General features: G+C 33.6%; 1 long non-coding RNA gene across 2 annotated transcripts in view; it reads left to right on the top strand.

The window, feature by feature from the left end:
* Window positions 1-24237, top strand: part of LOC129479444 (uncharacterized) — a 658151-nt gene that overhangs the window by 223663 nt on the left and 410251 nt on the right. The window contains exon 5 of one of the 2 annotated variants that reach the window (XR_010120265.1): window positions 4854-4945. The exons of the other annotated variant lie outside the window; for it this stretch is intronic. This is a non-coding gene — a long non-coding RNA (uncharacterized lncRNA). Of the gene's footprint in view, window positions 1-4853; window positions 4946-24237 lie in introns of those variants that run through there. 2 annotated transcript variants of the gene reach the window in all.

Genomic DNA, 24237 nt, shown 5'->3' with positions numbered 1-24237 from the left:
GAGAGAAAAAAGAACATGAAAATGTGCTCACTTGGTAGGAGTATGCAGGGGGGAACACCTGCAGCTCGTTTGTAGCATATGTGTGTTCTGATTGCTTGGGAATTCCCTGAGTCCATTAGAAGCAATTTCACAACACTGGGGCTGTCTGCTCACTTCTAGGTCACTAGTATGATCGTTTTATCTTTATTGTTCTATATAGTTACAATACACTTCTTCACCAAGAACAAGATTTAGTCTGTGCTTTGGATTTATCAGGTGCAGTGAGCCTAGTAGAGTGTCTGACATAGCAGGAGCTCACTGGTTATTAGAATGATGGAATTTTAAATAGTTCAGCATTAAGGCACTACATTTTGATGATAGAACTGAAAATCTTGCAATGTAAAAAATGGAGCCCAAATTCTAATTGAGGAGCTAGGTAAGCACAACACTTACGGTAAACACTGTGAAGACATAGGTCAGCTATGTTGTGATAGGAGAATACATGTCATACTACAGGCACGCATACAAACGAATTTACTATAGTCTGTCTCCCGAGAGCATGCTTCCCAGGTGAGGTGATGCCTCAGCCAAACTGAAGGGTAAATCAGAGTTGGCCTAGGAAGGAAAGGGAGAAAGCATGAAGGCAAAGGGAATAACATGCATAAAGGATTCCCACTTTAATGCCCCATGACTCCAAACTTGTAACCTTCTCCTAACAACAACTTCCATTTATACCAAATTCCGTTTCTTCAAGGCACTGATTCAGCTACAAAATGACCATTAAGTTAGACGTAAAAATAATGACCTGTATCTCCCCACCAGCCCCTCAACCAAATCCTAAGGTAAAAATGTTTAATTCAATTTCACAGGTGATGAAACTGAAATTAGAAAAATGTCAGCACTCGTATTATACAAGTCCCCTTTTGGAATTGTTCTGAGAACCTTAGAAGTTTACTTCTAAAATATTTGTAGTAGTTAACTAATATTCATTACTAATATTCATTTTTCAAAATTGAATTTTCTTGAACTATTTAAGATCATTCGCAAATAATATTTTCTTTCTTTCTTTTTTTTTTTTTTTTTAATATGGAGTCTCGCTCTGTCACCCAGGCTGGAGTGCAGTGGCGCAGTCTCGGCTCACTGCAAGCTCCGTCTCCTGGGTTCATGCCATTTTCCTGCCTCAGCCTCCCAAGTAGCTGGGACTACAGGCGCCCACCACCATGCCCGGCTAAATTTTTTTGTATTTTTAGTAGAGATGGACTGTCACCCTGTTAGCCAGGATGGTCTTGATCTCCTGACCTCGTGATCTGCCTGCCTCAGCCTCCCAAAGTGCTGGGATTACAGGCGTGAGCCACTGCGCCCGGCCACAAAGAATACTCTTTATACTCAATTTGATACCTTTAGTATCTCAAAAACAAAATTAATTTAGTTTGAAGAATTATTAAATTCTTCAATTAAATTTTAAAATACAACAAAAGACAACATACAGAGATGAGGAAGAAATAAAAGCATTTTGAAGTAAACTTATTTTATATATTATATGTATAATTTAGAAAAATAAATTATCAACACATTGTATGTGGTACTGCTGCATAAAAATTATGTTTAAAGCAGCTGTGCTGAGACACACAAATTAGCATCATGTATATATATTTAATAGTGTCCCTGTGAGTCTGAAATTATATGTAAATAAAGTATCAAAATGTATATATATATAGAAAAATGGAAAATTATAATTTTTGTGTTTTAATTCTGCTCCAAGAAAAGAAGTCGTAGCTTTTGTTTTCTCAACTTTTCATTAATTAAACATCAATATATCAAAATTTACTTTTGTAAAAATTTTCTTATTGCCTTATGATATCTGAAAGGAACTTTCATTATTTAATTAATTCCGTTTTAACCAAGTAGTGAAGATGTTAATTCAAATGACCAGTTGTCCGTTTATAATTATGCAGACTACATTAATGAGTTACTTAATCAGGGATGATATAGAACAGTGTAGGAGTCACCCTGATTCTCCCAGAAGTTTCTAAATGTGTACAATTCTCATTGAGAAACTCCTAAAGAGTAAAAGAGCAACCCCAAAGTCTTGGAAAATTAAATTAAAATACTCCCATGGAAATTGCTGAATGTTTTTGAGATTGTATGCTATATTAAGCCTGATGTAATTTTGGCATTTTCTGCTACATGCTTTGGCAACTGACACACTATGAAATCAGGCTCTTCTATTCTCACATATATTGCCCCAGGAAACACCTTTAAAATTGATATATCAATTAACTCAAACTTTAATTCTTCCTCTTCAAACTTCCCTGTTAGCTATTATGAAAATTGGGTCCAGTTTTCTTAGGACACTTCTGTTGGCCCTGCACCCCTTTCACTCTCCCATCTGCCACAGAGTGAATAGTCTCCCTGCTTATAAGCCGCTGAGGAAGAGGAAGCAACATAAAGGCTCTAGAAATGCAGTGACGAGAGGTCTCCTACTTCATTGTTACCATAGTCTTCTAGATACCAGTTTCTGACTGGTCACTCTAAAGGAAAAAGTCGAGATGCCAAAATCTTCCTAATCTCATCAGTGGAAGTCACAGGAAACTCCCAGAGGCTTGGGCATGTCCAATTTCTCCTTTCCTAGGGATGACTAAAGTCAGAGTTGCACTAAATTTTTAAAGAGAGGGGGAGTGAAAACAGGACAAGGCTGCACAGAACCTGAGTAATTATTTTATGGTAAAACACCACAGGGCTGCCTCAGTCATGAAGAGAACTTTATTACTTATTCATATTATGCATACCTGATGTCCTGTTTGGTGATGATATTTCAGTAATCCACTTGTGGGCATCATATCTTTGCTAATTTTTATTTTTAATAGTATTTTAAACAGATTACCAATAAAATTACCCAGTTTTCCATAAATTTTATTTTCCTCATTCTCCCAAGATGCATCCCACATTTACACCATGGATCTGTATGTGTTTCTGCAAAATACTGCATATCCCTTGGGATACGTGTATCCCAGGTTTATAAGCATGAATCAAGTTAACCCAATTTTGAAGGAGATGTTTCAAATATTTACACGTTGATATCTATGACCCCTGTGCTGTTTTCATCCTGCTCTCAGCTTAGCTCCGGTTTTCTTTCTCAGTTAAAATGTGTATTTTTGTTTGTTTGTTTTTCTGGGAGGGAAAAAACTTCTTTCCAGAAGCAGTAGGACTAATTTAGTAGAAGCCAAAACATAACATGAAACTTTCCATCCATTCCCATCATAGGACATGGAAATAGCTGGGAAATGAAAGTAAACAGATATACAACTGGTCACCTTGTGTTTTCTTATCAGTTGAACCAGTTTGTGAAAGATCTATTCCCTTTGCACTGTCAAATTGAAGGACATTTCCTATATGGTTTGAGCTCTGCCTCATTATCTGCATGTAAAAGTTGAAGGCCTTAAAGCAAGCTGATTGCTGTTGCTTTTTTTCAAAGTACCTGTGCATATTTGGGTGGGTGAACATTTGACCATTGTTTAAGAAATGAGCAAAACCAATAGACAGTTTTCAGGTAGCAGTGCCAGTCAATTCTCTGAAAACACACAAAAAATTGTATAAAAGAGCCAGTTTTGTGCTATTTTTGGCACAATGTCGCTAGATTAGGTGATAGTAGGAAAGAGTAATAAGAGTAAGAGAAGCTGCTTTAGTGAATAAGTATGGACAGAATTAGCACAAAAGAATGAAGTAGTGCATGAAGCCTTAAATAATAAATGAATCACCTTTGAAACCAAAATTGCCCTTCTTAAACTAAAGCTAGAACATGGAATGGTTTTGGTGAGCATAGCGCAAAAGAAGGGAGTTGTGAGCAGATTTAGTTGTGGATCTTTTGTTTTGAGTTATGTTGTTTTGATTTTTGTAAACTGATCTTCCCAGAAATCTGTGTTATATATATACTTTAAGTTATGGGATATATGTACAGAACATGCAGGTTTGTTACATAGGTATACATGCGCCAGGGTGGTTTGCTGCACCCATCAACCCGTCATCTACGTTAGGTATTTCTCCTAATGAAATCCCTCCCCTAGCCCCCTAGCCCCCAACAGGCCCCAGTGTGTGATGTTCCCCTCCCTGTGTCCATGTGCTCTCATTGTTCAACTCCCACCTATCCGTGAGAACATGTGGTGTTTGGTTTTCTGTTCCTGTGTTAGTTTGCTGAGAATGATGTTTTCCAGTTTCATGTGCCTGCAGAGGACATGAACTCATCCTTTTTTATGGCTGCATAGTATTCCATGGTGTATATGTGCCACAATTTCTTTACCTAGTCTATCATAGATGGGCATTTGGGTTAGTTCAAGTCTTTGCTATTGTGAATAGTGCTGCAATCAATATATGTGTGCATGTTTCTTTATAGTGGAATAATTTATAATCTTTTGGGTATATACCCAGTAATGGGAGTGCTGAGTCAAATGGTATTTCTCGTTTTAGATCTTTGAGGAATCGCCACACTGTCTTCCACAATGGTTGAACTAATTTACAGTCCCACCAACAGTGTAAAAGCATTTCTATTTCTCCACATCCTCTCCAGCATCTGTTGTTTCCTGATTTTTTTAATGTTCTCCATTCTAACTGGCATGAGGTGGTATCCTATTGTGGTTTTGAATTGCATTTCTCTAATGACCAGTGATGATGAGCTTTTCTTCATATGTTTTTTGGCCACATAAATGTCTTCTTTTCAGAAGTATCTGTTCATATTGATGGGGTTGTTTTTTTCTTGTAAATTTGTTTCTTTGTAGGTTCTGGATATTAGCCCTTTGTCTAATGGATAGATTGCAAAAATTTTCTCCCATTCTGTAGGTTGCCTGTTCACTCTGATGATATTTTCTTTTGCTGTGCAGAACCTCTTTACCTAGGAATACAACTTACAGGGGATATGACAGACCTCTTCAAGGAGAACTACAAACCACTGCTCAAGGAAATAAGAGAGGACACAAACAAATGGAAAAAGATTCCATGCTCATGTATAGGAAGAATCAATATTGTGAAAATGGCCATACTGCCCAAAGTAATGTATAGATTCAATGCTATCCCCATCAAGCTACCATTGACTTTTTTCACAGAATTAGAGAAAACTACTTTAAATTTCATATGGAACCAAAAAAGAGCCCATATACCCAAGGCAATCCTAAGCAAAAAGAACAAAGCTGTGGGCATCACACTACCTGACTTCAAAGTATACTACAAGGCTAGAGTAACCAAAACAGCATGGTACTGGTACCAAAACAGATGTATAGACCAATGGAACACAACAGAGTCCTCAGAAATAACGCCACACATCTACAACCATCTGATCTTTAACAAACCTGACACACACAAGCAATGGGGAAAGGATTCCCTGTTTAATAAATGGTGTTGGGAAAACTGGCTAGCCATATGCGGAAAACTGGCTAGCCATATGCAGAAAACTGAAACTGGACCCCTTCCTTACAGATTTATACAAAATTAAGTCAAGGTGGATTAAATACTTAAACGTAAGTCTGCGTTTGTTTTAGGGAACATGGTTCCTCATTGTAGTTATACCTGGAATAACTTCTCATAGTCTCCATGCCGTAGACATTAACAAGATGAAAAGACTTTATGCCAAATTCCTCATTTAAAAAAAGTGAGCATGATGAAAAAATAAGATATCATTTTTGTAAATAAAAAATGTATTAAAATCTTAGAATCCATGCAATATATATATTTAAGGGGACATACTAAGCTACATACAGGAAGCCTCAAAGGAACATTAAATAAAGATATTTACTTTAGATGAAGGCATACTCTGAACATTTTTAATACAAACATTTTTGAACATTTTTTTATGAAGGATAAAAGAGGAAATATAAATACACATTTGCTTTAGTATCTGATTATTTCTCAGTGTATTTACTTGAGCCATAAGTACACTACTATACTTGTAAATAATATTGTTATACTTCTGCATTACATTTCCTAATTGACTCCAGCATGTATATATTACAAAAATGCTCTGTTTAAAAATAGGCAGGAGAAAAGGTATGTTACTAAACCAATGCAGAATTTTGATCTCGTATGCTTGATAAGATATTGTTTTATTGGAAAATAAATAATTTTCTAATTCATTTTAAAATTGCAAGCAATTATTTTTATTATGAGGAACAAAAAATAGGCTATCATAAATTTCAGATAAAAGGAAAAAAAGCCATTTAAGTGAAGAGATTTGAATTCTCTCTGGATTCTGTGATTCCCAAATAACGTATTTGAAGAATAAGAAAAATCTTCAATTCTTTGAGGACACAGGGAAGAATCTAAAGCAGTACCCAAAGTGACTTAAATCTCACCAAGATCAGGCCAAAATTCTTTCAAAGCAAAAAGATCTTTATCTTTCTTTTTCTACCCATGAGTAATTTTTGAACAAGTGTTATTTGCAAGCTAGTGTAGTTAGTGCTTTGGATAAAAATAAACAAGAATAAAAAAGAGTACTTGTCTTCTAGAGAGAAAGAGGATGTAAAAACAGTTTTTAAAATTGAAAATACTTAAAACAGAAAAAAGTGATTTGGGGTGTAGGTAAAGAAACAAGATAATATAACATATTTTGAGAGGAGAAATTTTCAGTGAAAATAGGAAAGTAGCCATATCAAGCTTCAGATAGATTTTGGAGGGTAATGGCTAGAGATTCATTTCCTTTGGTATTTAAGACCTTGAAACTTATTAGGACTATAAGCAGCATAAATTTAATAGTTGGTTAGAATACGTGAAACTAAAAGCATTAAAGAATGAATAGATAGTGACTAAATAAACATAGTGAATGTAGACATCTTTTAAGGAAAATTTATAAATTAAAAAAGAGCTACCCTGGACATAATGATATCTAGTTAACAGGTTTGCAAATCAAATGCATCAGTTCTACATATTTTTTCATTTTAATCTCACAATTCTGAACAGTTCTAATAGATTTCTTATTACCAGCAGCAATTACATTGACTTCAACATAAGATACGAAAAAATAAGCCTCAGGTTTCCCTATTCACATTACTGACATTATTTTAAGATCTGATTTTAAAAGGATATTTATTTTAACACATGTATATTAACTCATACTAGTTTGCATTAATTTACATTATATTTGCAATTGGCAATTAATTTCTCTTATTTTATAAATATTTTTAAACTGAAAATATTATTATTGTTATTATTATTTTTTTCTTTTTCTGAGACAGAGTCTTGCTCTGTCACCCAGGCTGGAGTACAGTGGTGCAATCTCGGCTCACTGCAACCTCCGCCTCCCGGGTTTAAGCGATTTTCCTGCCTCACCCTCCCGAGTAGCTGTGATTATAGGCACCCACCACTGTGCCTGGCTAATTTTTGTAGTTTTAGTAGAGATGGGATTTCACCATGTTGGCCAGGCTTCTCTCAAATTCCTAATCGTGATCCGTCCGCCTCGGCCTCCCAAAGTGCTGGGATTACAGGCGTGAGGCACCATGCCTGGCAGAAAATATTAATTTTTAGAAAATGCTGTGAAGTATTGAATTGTGATAAAATATTATATACTTCTATCTGAAATAAGACATGTAAAGTATTGTGAATTTAACCCTGCATAATGCACTATTTTTTCTCCCATGCGGCACCAGAAACAACACATCATAAGTCATGCCTAGCACTCATTTAAATGCAACCTCAGAGTCACACTGCATGTTACAAATATCTGGGAGCTGTGTGATTAGTTAACATCTTGTGCATAACCCTTAAAATTATAGCAAGTTCTCAGGAGATAATTAGCTTACTCTGTTTCTATAATAAAATGAACTATGTTTTAGCAATGACTCTTAGGAATAGTAGCAGGAAAATACGTTTAAATCAGATAAATTCAAGAATCTCAGAAGAAAAAATGGAAACAAATAAACATATTGTAATCAAAAATGTTCTTTTCCTAATCCAAATGGACTCTAAGGTAGCAGAGAAGCAGACTGCTGAATATGGAACTTGCCCCTCACTGCCACCAATCCATCCGTGATTCCACTACAGTATCTTATGCTCCAAGATGAGAAAGCTAAGAAATACGTAAGAGCTTAAATATCTCTTCTCTCTGTGGAACTCAACAAATGTTAGGTTTCTGCATGGGACAGGAACCTCAAAGCTGAATGATGCTTTAAGTTCACACAAGTTCATTCAAATCAGAATGAAGTAGGATTTCCAGAGAAAACATGCTTCAGGTTTCACTCCATTGCTACATCCTGAGAGCAATCCAGAGACAGTCTTGTTGTAAGAATTGAAACAATACTTGAAAGTGCGAAGAAAACAGGTGACTATTCACCTGCCATTCTTACCAACATCTTATGTTGTTAGTTTGGGACTTCAAAACTTCATGATCCAGAAGTCACACACGGCAACAATAACATAAACACACAAAGGAAAAACCAGACAAGTTTTTAATGTGATATATTATGCAAGTATGTATTAAAAGCATGTAAGGCTAAGAGGAGATATTTGTGCATATCTGCTTGGTCTTTGTGACTCAAGAAGAATTTGTGCCTCTTCCTTTTTTCCCAGGTTAAATCCCCTAAAAAAAGAGAGTGTTTGGCATAAAATGCATGTGTTGAAGGCTGTGTACAATGATTCCTAGTTTCTCATTTTTAAATAAGAAGCAAGAATTCACAATAGTATCTTTTAGCATGGGAAGGGTGAATAAAATTTTTACTTAATGGCATAACACACTTAATAGTGTGATATTTATCCACAACAAACAAGCAAGTAGGCAACCCTAACCTAATGGCTCAAGTTACATGAGAAAGCAAGCTACTACTTAGTCTAATTGCAGAAGTCTTATTCAGGGGACAAAATTCTCTAGATACAGGGCACTTAATTTCTAATGAAAAGCATGCTATTTGTTGACCTTCATACTTCCAAAAAGAACTGGGGCTACCTTACCATTAAATATATACGTAATATATGAAAACAAAACAAAACAAACAACTGCTAGTAAGTAGTAAAGGAAAAAGAAAATATAACTGTGTCCCCAAACTCAGACTAGAGAAATTTGTCAACTTGCAGTAAAAATTCACTTTAAGCTTCTTAAAAATAAAGGCAAAAACTGACTTTTTTCATCTAAGAAATTGAGAGAAACACTATGACAGAATTTTAACCATATTGGCGCCATAGTAGGCAATGCACTTGAGAGTAATTTAATAATAATGCACAAGATCCTGTATTATGCAATAAAAAGACTAATTAAATATTAGTTAAGATGATTCTACAGCTGGCCAGAGTAGTACGTTCATATGCTTAGCTTTCTGGTAATGAGGTTTAATAGAAAGAGAACTATTTAAGAATTTTGACCAATGACTATCATGTCCCTTGGTCTAATGCTTTCCCTAATCATTTAAACAGTGTGTCTTCATGATCATCTTTTTAATCATCTGCATCATCTGAAACAAAAATGACAGTTTAGTATTTTCTCAAAGTTGTAATCTATTTAAGAGGATATTTTACTTTGAGACTATGACCTAAATAATTCACTGGATTACGGTGGTAAGAAACCACAATTTTGTTTTTCGTTCACTTTGTTTTTAAATGTGCTTTCTTGAAAAAACATTGAAGAACACCCTACTTTTATAAGAAGAATAGCATGTGACTTAATTTTACTCAAAAATTGCTTTGGTTGTGTTCAAGTATTATATTAATTCTCTATTTAAATTCCAAAATTTAGTTTTCTATGATAGGAAAACAGTATCTTGATGATTATAAGGTCTTTAAAAGAGTGAAAATTGTTGTTAACATTAGTGATATAAAATTCAATATTGGACATAACTAAAAAGTAAATAATAATAACAACAACACTTACAATAACAACTTCTCCTTATCTTAGTGACAAATTTAAGTCTTATATAACCAAATGTAAGAACGTATTGGGTGTGTATGTTTAGTATATTTCATGTGAACACTAGGATCTATTTTTCTAAAAGTAATGCTTTTGGCTTTAATAAAAGTAATGTCTAACTCTCTTTTATAATGTCCCATTGTGTTTAGTTGCTTCCTAAGGCTCATTCTAGAATACAGTTTGGAACACATGAAAACATACTTGCTTCTGGGCTGCTACGGACAAGACTAAAAATAACTGCATAATGTTGGACAAGTGTTGTTTAAACAGTATAGTAAGAATACTAGGATACTAGCACTATCAGATTATTCCTAAACACCATGATCCTTAGGACAATAATGTAATAACATTATTCCAAAAGAATGTTTAAAGATTCAGATCAATATTGAGATTCCACAACTTGGCTTATGTATGAAGACAAAATCTGTTGAGTAAAAATGGCAGATTTTCAAGTTCTTGAACACTAATTTATTATGTAATACAGACAACAAAAATGGAGAATAATAGTTGAAACTAAAATCTTATTCGTCAAGTAGGATACGTGGTTAAAATTCTATGAAATTTAATAAAGATTTAGTTGATACTGAGTTTTAAAGAGTCAGATAAAAGATTGCTGTTTCTACAACTTAAGGTTATGAAGGACTACTATTTTGGCTGATGGATAAAGCCTTGCTTCCATGTCAGACCTCCAAGGGGCATGCAAGTGATAAAAGGATTTTGAAAATAATATATTTAAGCTGAGGCTATTGCTACCCATAATTCCTGATATCAAAATTCCTTTTGCATTGAAATATTCTCCTTTTCCTCAATGATTGGCCTTATCTGTAAACAGTAGAAAAATTGTTTCTTAGAAATCAGGAGGAATGGAAAGTGGTAAATACTCCAGAAGCATCATCAGCAACAATTAGTGTATTCTGTCTAACAGAAACTTTCAAACTACTAAATCCACTCATGACCTGTGTTGAAAAATGTAAGGCAGATATAATCTATGATAACTAGGGAACTGAATAATTTATAGTCCAAAACAAACATGTTTTTCAGAGTAAAAGGAGACACTATAAATAATTACACAGGGCAGCAGGCAAAAGCCAGGAGTTTCCTAGGCCAACCATCAGTCTAGGTCACTCTATTTGTACTTATTGTTTGATTAGTGAGACAGTGATAATCACAAAATATGCAACTCCTAAACAACAAATTATCCACCAATAATTATTTGGAAAAAAATCATTGTCAGTAAATCAACATTAATTAAGTGAAATGGATGATTTTCAGTGAATATGCTCCTTTGTATTGTGATTATTCTAAAGGGTATGTTTTCTTAATAAGTCTTGTCTCAAAGAAAAATCTACATAAACAGTGTTTTAACAAGATTATGCCAAATACTAGTATTTATGATAGCTAAACTACAAAGATTAATCAAAAGGCATGCAGAATAATTTTTAATAGCCTGCATATTTAGGCAACCAATAACAGCAGCTCCTTTTTGTGTGTAGCCTCAAATGGTCAATAAAATGTGAATGTCCAGTTTGCCCAAATTTTCTTCTTCAGTGTGCAATGAGTAAATATGAATTTAGTAGGATGGTATTTTGAAACATTAACTTTTTTGCCCTTTACATTTGCTTAGTACTTTTCCCACTTAGGAAGCTAGATCATGAGATACTCACTTTCAGTGAAACTTTTTAGATATTAGAATATCAAAAGTGCTTCTTGTTATCAACAGCCTAGATCCCAGATGATACTCAAAATAAAGAGAATGCATGGTAACTTAGGCACCAGCCTAGATAAAGACTAAGCAAAATGGGTAGAGAAATACAGCCATATAGAATGAAGAGTGAATCCATGAAAAAATTGGGATTGGATTTCATCCATACTGTAGTAGGGAGATAAGACATAAAAACTCAAACAGGAATGGATTTTAACCTGAAGATGATTTGCACTCGTTTTCTGAGAAAAGCCCAGAAAACTGCCACGACAAAAGAAAAATAAAGGTTGCCTGTTGTGTACAGGCAGATAGCCTGAAACAATATCACATGATTTGTTCATACCCCAGACATGGCATGAGAACAGTGAAATACTTTTCATGTGCTGAAGAATAGCATGGGGGCTTTCATGATGCCCTTAGGATCAAGGATGTGAAAGTCTTTGGCTCAGAAAATAGAACATGAGTGGAAAATGAGAGACTTATAACTGAAGGCGTGCAAAGGTTGATGTAACTGGGACCTGTGTATGAGGTAACTGTAATAGACTGGTGTAAGGACTGTGCTCATGGCCAACAGTCATTGACTGAGGCTAAATATTCCATCTTCATCCCAGTAAGCTGGCACCAAGTAACTTTTACCTACCTCATAATAATCCTTTGGAAAGATGTTGAGGACCGTTAAGTTGATTGAAATTGAATTTCAGCCATGTGGGAAATGAAGATTTTTAATGAAAATTAGCATCAGTAATAGAAAAAATATTTTTATGGTATAAGGTTTATCTGTACCACCTAGGAAATGTAAAATAAAAGAGTGCATATAGAGACCATGATGGTGGCATGATGACCAGCTAACAGTCATACGTTGTAGTCAACTCAGATAGAATAAAATAACCTAATGGTACAGAAAACCAAAGCCTCCATAATGTATCAGTTACGGGAAGCATCAATTCCAGCTATCAACTAAATGTATAGACAACAGACATTTGATATTTTTATTTTTAACTATAAAATTTTACTTGAAATCAACTCTTCAAATTCTCAAATTTACAAGTGCAGAAAGTGAGGCTCACAAATGAGGAAAATGACTTACCCTAAAATTAACTTTCAAAGTGTTCAAAATGGGATACTCATTTTCTAGGCTGCTTTTTAGTTTCTAACAATATCAATCACTTACTAGGCTAACCAGCAACATTTACACCTCTTGTTTGAAATGAAAAGATAGTTTCTAATGAGTACCTAATGAGTAAGAAATACCATTATTTATACCCATACAACTTGACAGAAGACTTGGACTTAATCCTGTTTCTGACATCTATTAGCTTTGTGCAAATCTGAGTCTTAACTCATGTTGTTAAAATGAGGGAGCTCAAGAATAGTTTGCCCATTTCTCATTACTTTCATTCTGAGGACACATAACTAAATATATTTCGTTACATATGGACATTAAATGAACTAAATAAGGAAGTTTATAATAATGTCTTAAAACTTACTTGATGTTCAATAGTTTTTGTTGATCAATTAAGTTGATTAATCATTACCTTTCCCCAAACATGGTTCATTGCTTGATGTATCTGGCCGATGAACTGCCATTCTATGTTCACAAATATATATTGAAAGTATGTTTGGAAGGTTCTAAAAGCAGAAACTTTTAACACATTGAAGAAAAAAATTGAATTAATCATAAAAGTTGGCCTCTTCCATAGCATTTCAAGTTTTAAAGTCTGGCATATTGCCCTATTAAAATTCTTGGCTCTTGTGGTTTAGAGTACATTGCTATATTGTTGCCTCATAAGTGATTTAATGTAAATAAAATATTCAATGCATCAATATACATAGTTTTACAAAACTAAATTTTTTGGCAATACTATTTATGTGCTTGACCTATGTCTTTGTTAAAAAAAATCCATGCTCACTGATTTACTTCTTCTTATGGCTAATTATATATTTAAAAACCAGATACAAAAGTTTGACGTTTGAAGGCTCATTCTTCCTTCAGAATTCATACTTTAGAGTACAGTCTTAATCTATTATTTTGAACCATAATTATAAAAGAATATCCATGACCAATATTTTACTTTATTTTCTCAAATATCATTTTGTGGCAAACTCTATGTTAAATACTAGTTTACTTTAAATATAAATAAATGTTATTAGAAAACAATAAAAAATTATAGACTTTGCTATGAAAAAGAGACCAAACATGTACAAAATGTAATCTTTCTGTTTTTTTGTGTTTCCATCCTCATTCCTTCAAAGAAATTTGAGTTGACAACTAATTGGGATAAAAGAGCTATCAATTATTTATTTAAAGGGAAGGCCCAATTTTTACACAGTTGAGTAGAATTGAGAGGTCTTACTTCCCCAATCCCTTGGTAAAATGAATAGGAATTTTAATCCTTCAGTCTATTGCACTGCAACGGTTAACAATGGATCAGTGCAACTGGGTGATTTATCATCTTTTTATTTAGACTTAGGAAATAATTTTGGCAAAAGATTACCTCTCAACAAAATATTTCTGTTTTGTTTGTGTTTGGGGGAGTTTTTCTTTTTTTTTAAATAGGTGAAACATAATTTTAAAATACTGTACAGAAATATATAGGATCGTTTCCATGATTATTCTACCCTTGAAATTCCAATTCTCCCACCCTCAAACAGAAAAGCTTTTGATTATGATATGTCACAGAGTCCATGATCAAAGAGGCTGGGGTTTCGCTAACCTCTGGAAGAGAAATCACATCTGGAAAGAGGCTAATAGTTAAAAGGACAAGACCACTGGGAGAGGGAGAGTGATGGGAAAATGGCAGCACTTTTCCCAGGTAGAAGTTTGATGAGGAAGCCCGCATTCCTTGTAAGAGTAAGATCAGTTTCAATGACTAGCAAAGAATATTCCCATACATGGCACTCCACTTTTCTCTTATTCACTTTAAGTAAATTGGATTTCATTATTGGGAATGCCATATAAAGTTCTCATTAGAGTTGTTTACATAAATTCTATCCATATGCAAGGAAAACCGTCCCCCTCCCAAGATTTCTACTTGTTCAAAGTGTGCTGAGCTAGTTTTGTTTCATTTTGTGGTAAACGTATCACTCACAAGTGTAGTGAATCACATAGAAAAGAACCATAAAGAAGATTGCTTTTTTTTTGAAAGGATAATCAGAGATCCTCCCTGAGGTCCAAGGAATAGGTGTCAAGAATCCAGGTAACATAGGTAAATTATTCACTTTCTCCCCTTAAACATCCAACATTCCCAATCATCAATATTTCCCTTAGTAAGTTATCAAAATTCAAGACAGCCTCCAATTGCTAAGCTTGCTATTACACATTATTTAGAAGCATTTCCATATGCTTTGCATCATTAAATCATTTAACAAACCCCAGGATAAATGCATCATGTTTCCATCTTTAAGTGGCCATAAGAGGAAAAATAGATTGACAAGAGTCTGCAACAACCGGGAATAGTATCAGACAGAGGTAGAACAAGAGGCACTGGTCATTGTTAAAAAACTAAATCAAATTCATTAAGAAAAAATAATATGAGAAAAGTCCATACTCATCAATAATACATTCATATGTAAACATTATGCAAATGATTTACTGGTAAACAATGTCTAGTTCTATCACTGATCATTTTGTATTTCTTTGCTGTGATTCTTGTCTCGGAAATGAATTTCAAGACGTTCTGGTCTTTGAATGTATTCCACCCTGTAATCAACTTCAATGAAGAAAGAAGAAGAATTTGCCCTTTTGTCAGTTTTTTTCTGAACCATGTGACATTTCTTTACTAAGAGGCTTTTGTTTGAAAGAGGAATGGTTGACCCAAGTAATCAGAATTCCTTAGTATGTGCTTAAAGCAAAGCAGAGCTGAGATATTCCTAGTGAGGGGTACAAATGCATCTGCTTGTTTTAAAATGCATCCTGATAGATTTGTGGCCAAGCCCATTTGGGGAAATATCACTGATCTTTATTTTCTAGATCTGCAAAATCAGTCTAATGGCTTTTCAACATTCACTTTTTAGCCTGTGTTGAGGAAGTTGCTTAACTCTTGTCTTCTGTTTTGTTTGCTTTGTTTTTTAAATGTGTTAAACAGTCACCCCTTACCTCCATTTTTACTTTTAACATTTTAAAATAATGTTTTTGCCTTCCTGACCAAATAAACTTTTTAATTTATAAGGAAAATAGACCATTGGAGGGACTGGGAATCCTGCCCAAAGCTATCTATAAGAGCCATACACATTCAGATAAATATTATGGTCATATTTTGTGGTTGAGTATATACAGCTAAAATATCTGGGTAGTTGATTTTTTGACAAATAAAAATTATAAATATTATGTACAGCTGGTTGTTCTGAAGTATATATGCATCATGGAATGATTAAATTGAGCTAACATATGTAGTACCTTACATACTTATCATTTTTTTGTGGTGACAAAACTTAAAATCCACTCAGCAATTTTCACAAATACGATATATTGTTATTAACTATAGTCACCATGTGATAGAATAGATATCTGGAATTGATTCCTCTTAAATAACCAGAATTTTGTATTTTTTACCATCTGGGTAACTGATATTTAGATTTTCATTGAAGAATGGGTTATACAGTTATTTAGATTAATATTAAAAATTACATATGTTAATCTTTTACCTTCCCCAACATTCACATGATTGACTAAACATATGCAAATGGTTTACTGTCCTCAAATCTTTGAATTTTTTAGTAAAAGAGCCCCAGAGATTTTATTCAGCATGTAATAATAACAATTACAATAATAATAAGCACTTGGCATTTACTGAACATTTCCTATATTCCAACCTACTAAGGTCCTTTCTTGAACTATCTCTTTCATTTTATTTCAGCAATGGCTAAATGAATTAGGTTCTATTACTCATTTCCCTAAAATAAAAAGTTTACATCTATTAAATAATTTGTTCGAGGTCACATTGTTATGATGACAGTAGCAATAAAAGATTTTTCAAAATGGGTTGGAACAAAATTTCTGATTACTATATTTTGTGGAATAGTATGGAAATAATTTAATACATATTAGATCTAAAATATTACAGAGAAAGAAATCAAATATTATACATACACATACACAGAGAAAAACACAATATTAAAGGCATGCATGTTTGTTACAAATACTTTAGAAAACAATGCAGCATTACTTTGTCAAGTTGAATATTCACCTACACTGTGATTCAGGTAATTCATTTGTAGGTATGTACTTTAGTGAAAGTGTTGCACGTTTGAACTAAGATATGCATAAAATGTTCATACCAGCACTGGTTATGATTTTTGAAAATCATTAGAAATCTCGAATTTCTACCATAAGCAAGAGAAAAATAAACCGTGGCACATTCAGACAAGGAAATGTTATGTAGCAGTAAAAATGAATAAACTCTATCTCTATGTAATCACGTGAATGAGTCAGATACATAATGTTGATGGAAAAAAGTTCAAGAAGACTAATAAAGGATGGTAACTTTTAAAATCTCTATAAAGAATTATATATTCTTTATGAGTATTTATTCACTAAATAAAATAATAAATACAAGCGTCAAAATAGTGGTTACCTTGGAGGTGAAAGCAGAATGATGGGATATAGGATATAGAAAACCTATAGGATAGGTAGATGTAACCCTATCTATAACTGGCCAGCTCTGAAGGTGAATCTTAAATTTAGGGTGATTATTCTATTTGTCTGATTCATTAACTTTTCATCTATTCTTTTTGTGAATCAAATATAATATTGCAAAGTGGGATAGGTGTGCACCAGGACACAAAAATTCTACAATTTATAGGGAGAAATGTCAAGAAATTTGGGGTAAAAAAGAGACCATGCAAAGAATAAGGGACTTGTTCTGCTGTGTATTAAATATATCATAAATCTTCAGAAATACAAGTTTAAAATATTGGCAGAAAAATAACAAATAGGTGAGAAAAACAAGATAGAGAACTCAGAAACAGATAAATGCATGCATGCATATGGAATATATGATGATATTTGCATATAAATCTAGTGAGAAATGCATATAATAAGGTGTTGAAAAATTTGTTTACACATTAAAGTATCAAAATATCATTATGTACCCCATGAACACGTACAACTATTAGTTTTTAAAAAGTCTGAAAAAATTGCTATTTAAAAGAATATAAAACTAGATCCCTACTTCTCTATTTTTTAATCCAAATGGACTAAGCCTATAAATATTAAAATGGAAACCATAAAGCATTGAAGAAAATGAAAGTAATAGTTTCATAACCTCCACGTGGGGGAAGAACTAAGAAATCTAGAAATTTAGCAGCTATTAAAGACAATAAAAGAATTAATTACATGAAATTTTTAAAAAAGTTCTACTGACAAATAAAAGAGATGTAGTATAGAGGAGTTTAAGCAAATATTTTTGTTTTAGAAATGAAAACAAATGGCAGAAAATAGCAACTCTAATGAAATGTCTCAAAATAATGGCTAATTCAAACTTAGAAGTTTTTTTCTATTAATACATGCATAAGTAAGTTTATTGATCTAATTAATTAATGGGAATTTTAAGCCACAATCAATCATTTTTGGTATTTAGTGGGAACATTTTAGGGTGTGAGAATTTGTCATTTCTACTGATTAGAATGTATAGTTATCTACAGTTTTATAGATCTAGTCAACTTAGCTTTTAGGGTAGTTTTAAAAATTATGTAATGTACAACATATCCCAAACTGGGTACCAACTGGATCTTTTAAATGAGCTGCTGTTGTAGAGCTGCTGCACATTCACTGAAGAATGGATCTGTCATAAAAGAGACCATTTACCAGCAAATAATTATCTGCAATGTTGAGGAAAAGTGTAAGAAAATGAGGATAGATGTCTCATATTAGAATTAGAATAATGAAAGTTTTCAACTAAAAATTACCACTTGATTTTGGGGGGCAGCATAAGAACAAAGTAACAACATAGACAATGCCACCATCAGTTCAAGCTGTGCTCTGAAAAGGAATACTCAAATTTCTAACACCTTCTTTTTCACATGTCAGCTGTTTAAGAATGAGGATTGAAGTCTTTTACTTACAATGATTTTGCTGTTGTAAATTAATGACCAAAGTGATTTATTATTCAGTTGTTCAACTGCTGCTTTATTTCTGTTGATCTTTGTTTTTCTGCTTAATTTCTATAAATTACTGTACAGTTTCCCATAAGGTATAATTAAGCAGAATTGCTGAAGTTTTAATTATTGTGTATTATAGATGTTGAAAGCAACATTAGCACTTGGCTTTTAAAAATGTGATCGTATATTTATAAGAGAGCATTTATAAACACATTTACATATAGTTAAGATGAAAAAGGTATTTGAATTGTAGTCATTAGCATTTCTTCAAACATATGGCAGAGCAGCGGAGGCCATGGGCCATGCCTTCATTAACTGAACACTGTTTCATCAGTGTTTCAGCTTCCTGCTGTGCCACCCTGTGGCGTCCCCTTCTGTCCCTGAGGTTTCAGTAACAAGGGACAATATGTCCCCAAGGTGAAAATCTGGAAAATATAGCAGATTAGCCCTTAGAGAAGTTCTTATGATTATTTAATCATACTTAGAGAAGAAACACACAGCACCGTTAAACCAGTTTTAATGTTTTCTTGTCAATTTCCATTTCTCAGCTGCTGTAGCTGGGTTTGTCTGAAATGCACAGTGAACATAAGCGAGGTGAAATAGGACACCTTTATGCTGCCATTATAAGGCCGATTTGTTACACATTTGCTGGCATAATGGTCAAAGCCGACATAGGTACTTATAAATATCATAGGTTAATTACAATTTGCAGATTATAATGTTATCAGATAATAGATCAACATGAAACTTTCTTTAATGATGTCACATATGATAATTTTACCGTATTCCCTTTTTTTTAAAAAAAAAGAAAAATGAATAAGAATATTGTCTTATAAGTAGCATGGCCATGTTTTAATTGTATCCTTCTCTGGGTACATGAAGATTATTAAATCTTGGTGACAAAGGCATATGTTTCAAGATGTTAGTCACCTTTATGTTACATCTGCTAAATACCTCACATTAACATATAAATAGTACCTATAGTATCTCTGATAATTGTATATATATAAACATTTTTATTAGCTTTTTAGTCTGAGATTAAAATTGTTAATAATAAACTCCTGTGATACCTGAAAAAGATGTATTTAAACATGAATATTTTTGGTCAAATTTTATATAATTAAGTAATTGTCATTAGTTTCTAATAATTGGGATGTGAAATCTTAGAAAACTCTTCAAAGCAGATAAACTAACCAAATATATGCTATCGAATTCCTCTTTGCTGAATGACTATGGATATTACACTTGGGAGATTCTTGGAAAAATTAAAATAATATCGGTAAATGGAATAATTCAGAGATATTCCAATGGTTATAGCCATTAAGACAAGAAAAAGAGGAAAAGTATTGATTATTTGACTATGTAGGTTTTTTAAAACAAGAATTACTACTATATCTAATATTAAATTCAGGAAACTTTTCAGTTCCTTTTAATTAATAGTCCCATCAATTGTATATATGGTATATGCAGAACCTCAATGAAATAATAATGTCTTATAGGGAATTATCACATTCTTAAAGGAATTATTAAGTGCTGTTGTTTTGGCCTTTTGCTTTTTCTTATACACACTAGTAAATTTGCAATTTTTTTTTTCTGAATTGTCCTTCAATTTGTAAAATCACTTCCTTACTGTTATGGTCACTGCTCGTATTTATTTTTTAAGGTAACCACATTAAGCATTCTGTGAAAAAAAACAAAAGAGACAAAAAGTAAAATATAATCCTTTTCTTCAACAAGGTATGTTTTTCTATAAACCAAATATGTATTTGTTGATAGAAGTCAAGCTCTAAAATTACTATTCTGCCTTTCCTTTCACAGATGACTTTTTTGCTTTCTTGTCTCTAGCGTAAGAGTTAGAACACGGACTCTAGAGCCAAACCATCTCAGCTTGTAACCCAACTCCACCACAAAGCAGCTCAGAGACCTTGAGAAAGTTTTAAGTTCTTTGTGCCTCAGTTTTCTCACAGAAACAACATAAGCTCCTACCTCAGTGGTTTGTTCAGATGATTAAATGAGTTAACTTATATAAAGTGCCCAGAAGAGTTCTTGAAAATAGTAAACATTTCATTATTAAAGACCCTTCTCCCATTAAAAAAATTTAAAAATTTCATATCCTTTCCTCCTCACGTTCCCACTATGCATCCTAGTTTTGACCCCATATTCTTCCTCCTTTTCAAAAGCAAAAGTTTTTTGTTTTTTTTTTAATTTTATTATTATTATACTTTAAGTTTTAGGGTACATGTAAAAAAAAGATTAGTATAATTACATTAACTTTTCATAACATGAAAAATAAAATTATCTTGAAAAAGAAAAAGTTTTGACACGTGCCACTTAGTGGCTACAGGCAGCGTAAAGGAAAGGGAATGTAGAGTGAAAAGTATAGTAATGGACCATTTTCAGCAATAACAAAATTTGTAACATAGGACCAAGTAATAAGGATGACTTTAGACTCATCAGATGAGAACTTCATAAAAGTCAACTTTTTTTTCACAGCACACTCCCAATCTTTTCATTGCTATAAACTGATCATTGTTGGTATAATTGAGGGTACAGTTAGTAGTATTAAGAGACTGCTCTGTCTGCATATACTAGACAAATATAGGGACAACGAAAATATAAACAACCTTATGATATTGTAAACTACCAGAATTCAAAAAATCAGATCAAGGGCATTGTTAATATTTACCAGAATATGTTTCAACAAAACATTAATTAAATGGGATATATATCTTTGTATGATGGATTAGTAAATTGTGGTGTCAAATCATATATTTGCTTTGGGGAATTCCCTTTTGGACCCTTTTATTTTTTATCATCTCATAGCATATCACAAGTCCCCAGAAATATGCCGTGCTAATATTGCCAACTGAGTTTTTCCAAGCAAAGATGACATCAGCCATCTGTCACACAGTACTAATGCTGAGAAGCAAAGCCAACTATAGAGAAAATAAATACCTTTCATATTGATTAGCCAAATATTTATGTTGAGAATGAAATGATTAAAATCTCACTATTCAAGCTAATTACCCTAAGTGAATATTTGCCTCCAAGTGAATGACATACCAACAGCGTATTTTCTTTATTGCTTTCCTAAAACCAAATTTCATTGTGAACATGTGTGCTGCATGAGGGGCTTGTGCTAGACTTTGCAAGGTGTTGCAATACACTGCAATAGCGATCTTTCAGCCTGCAGGTGTATCTCCTGCTGCCTTGGTAGATTTGATATACACTGTGCTGCACTGGTTTCCAGATGGCTGCACTCTTGTTCTATTTTAAGTTACTCTGTCTCTTAAAGTCTGATACACTGGAGCCGGTCATTGCAGGGTCAAACAATCAGTGTTTGCTAACTTTAACTTGATGCTGAGACATCTATTTTTTCTGGAAGTGTTTAAAGATTGGCCAAATAGCTACCTGACTTGATCACAGTAGATGATTACATTATTTCCTAAATCAGGTAGCCCTATTCAGAGACATGAGAAGTTTTTCCAAATTCAGTCATGGCTATTGTGGTTACACTGAGTCATTCCATGTCAATAGGAGAGATGTTGGCTGAACTTGCTATGTCAGCTGTTTTAGAATACAGATCTATATATAATCAGGGGACTGAATTTTTTCTATATTATAGCTAGGTCTATAGAACAATGAGTTATTTTATAATAGTGTTGTATATTTTCTTTCTGGGAAAGAAGTGAAATTTAGAGGTTTATAATTTGATTAAGCAGTAAAAGGTGCTTTGAGCCCTCTTCCAGGTGACTTAAAGGTCATAGTATAGAATGCTTCTGTAAACTCAAGCATTTCCATTTAGTTTGGCTTGGTGCAGCATACTTTTCTAAAATAAATGAAACATGATGATACAAAAATATTTTGGGAAAGTCTGCAGCTTTATATAGTAACCAAAGTCAAAGGGTTATGTGAGCAATCTAAAAGATCAATTACACTTAAATCACTCTAGATGGCTATTCTGTGGGGTTTCCAAGGGAGCCCAAAATACAATTGAAATGAATAAACACATTTTATCTATTGTTTCTTTCTAAATATCAAATTCTCCAGATGTAAAAAAAAAAAAGTGTGAGCAAATAGATTACACTTCTAGACATTTGACCTGGTCATTGAAAATTTCAGAGAAAAATTAAGGCCAGGCGCAGTGGCTCATGCCTGTAATCCCAGCAATTTAGGAGGCTGAGGCGGGCGGATCACCTGAGGTTGGGAGTTCGAGACCACCCTGACCAACATGGAGAAACCCCGTCTCTACTAAAAATACAAAATTAGCCGGGCGTGGTGGTGCATGCCTGTAATCCCAGATACTCAGGAGGCTGAGGCAGGAGAATCGCTTGAACCCAGGAGGCAGAGGTTGCCATGAGCCAAGATCGTGCCACTGCACTCCAGCCTGAGAGACAAGAGCAAAACTCTGTCTCAAAAGAAATTTTTTTAAGACCTATATAGATATATTTGAAAAATCAGTTTAACAAAATATCATACCACTTTGCCTAGCAGGATACTAATTCTTTTCCTAGCTATGACATTAATCTATCCTAGAACACATCTTCAAACTATGCAATTTTCAGTTACATTATTCTACAATGTTTGTTATAACAAAATAATACATATTTCTGAACCAATTGAGAAAGAAAGTGATATCACAATGGGGAACCATTATTATCATTGGAGAATGTGGCTTTTCTATATTGAGCCACTGCACTAAGCAAACCCACCCATGCAGTCATGTGAGTATGACCATAGCAGATTTCCCCACATCCAGCGCTGTTATTCAGAGAAGAGAATCAGCCCTTGCTGTGCAATAGGTAAAGCGGCTGCTGCTGTGAGTCAACAAACTTCAAAGATGGAAAATGGAAGTGGTCTGGCAAGCCAACCCATTTATTCTCCAGAAAACTTTTATTACATCCCCTAATGTGGAATGAGTAAATAGAAGGCAAAAGAGGGTCCCACAATTTGAGCACTTTTACATAGAAGCAAGGAGCAAAACTGGCCAATAAGCATTTGCTCCTGACATAAAGCTTTTTTTAAAAAAATAATTTATTCTTCCTTTAATTAACTAGCATAAAATTTGATGTGTTTATTTTCTTCTCCTTCTCCAGGCAAATATAAATTTATATTGTAGCAGCTATCTTTTGCTGCATAACAAACTACACCAAAACTTTGTGGCTTAAATAAATAGCCATTTCTATGTTCATAATTCTATGGATTAGCAATTTGGGTAGGAATTGTCTGGGTTAACTCCTCTGTGTATCACATGATGCTGGATGGCCTCAGTCATGCATTTTTTGATTAGCTGTAACAGCACCTTGAGACTGATTGTCCTGGATAGCTTCCTGCACATTCCTGGTAAAGATCTGGGGGCTGTTGGTCAGGTGACCTCGGTTCCCCACCACCTGATTTCTCATAGGCCAAAAGTTGTAATAGGCATCTTTCCATGATGATGGAAGCACTCTAAGAAGGTGAAAACAGAAGATGCAAGGTCTGTAGGGCCCAATCTTAGAAGTCACATTCTATTATTATGCATTTTATTAGTTATAGCAAGTCACAAAAATCAAGGAATTCAGTGGGAGCCATTATAAAAATTTAC

This window comes from Symphalangus syndactylus, chromosome 3, assembly GCF_028878055.3.
Source record: "Symphalangus syndactylus isolate Jambi chromosome 3, NHGRI_mSymSyn1-v2.1_pri, whole genome shotgun sequence".
Lineage (NCBI taxonomy): Eukaryota > Metazoa > Chordata > Mammalia > Primates > Hylobatidae > Symphalangus > Symphalangus syndactylus.
Note: the sequence above shows the minus strand (reverse complement) of the source record. Positions and strands in the feature narration are given on the sequence as shown.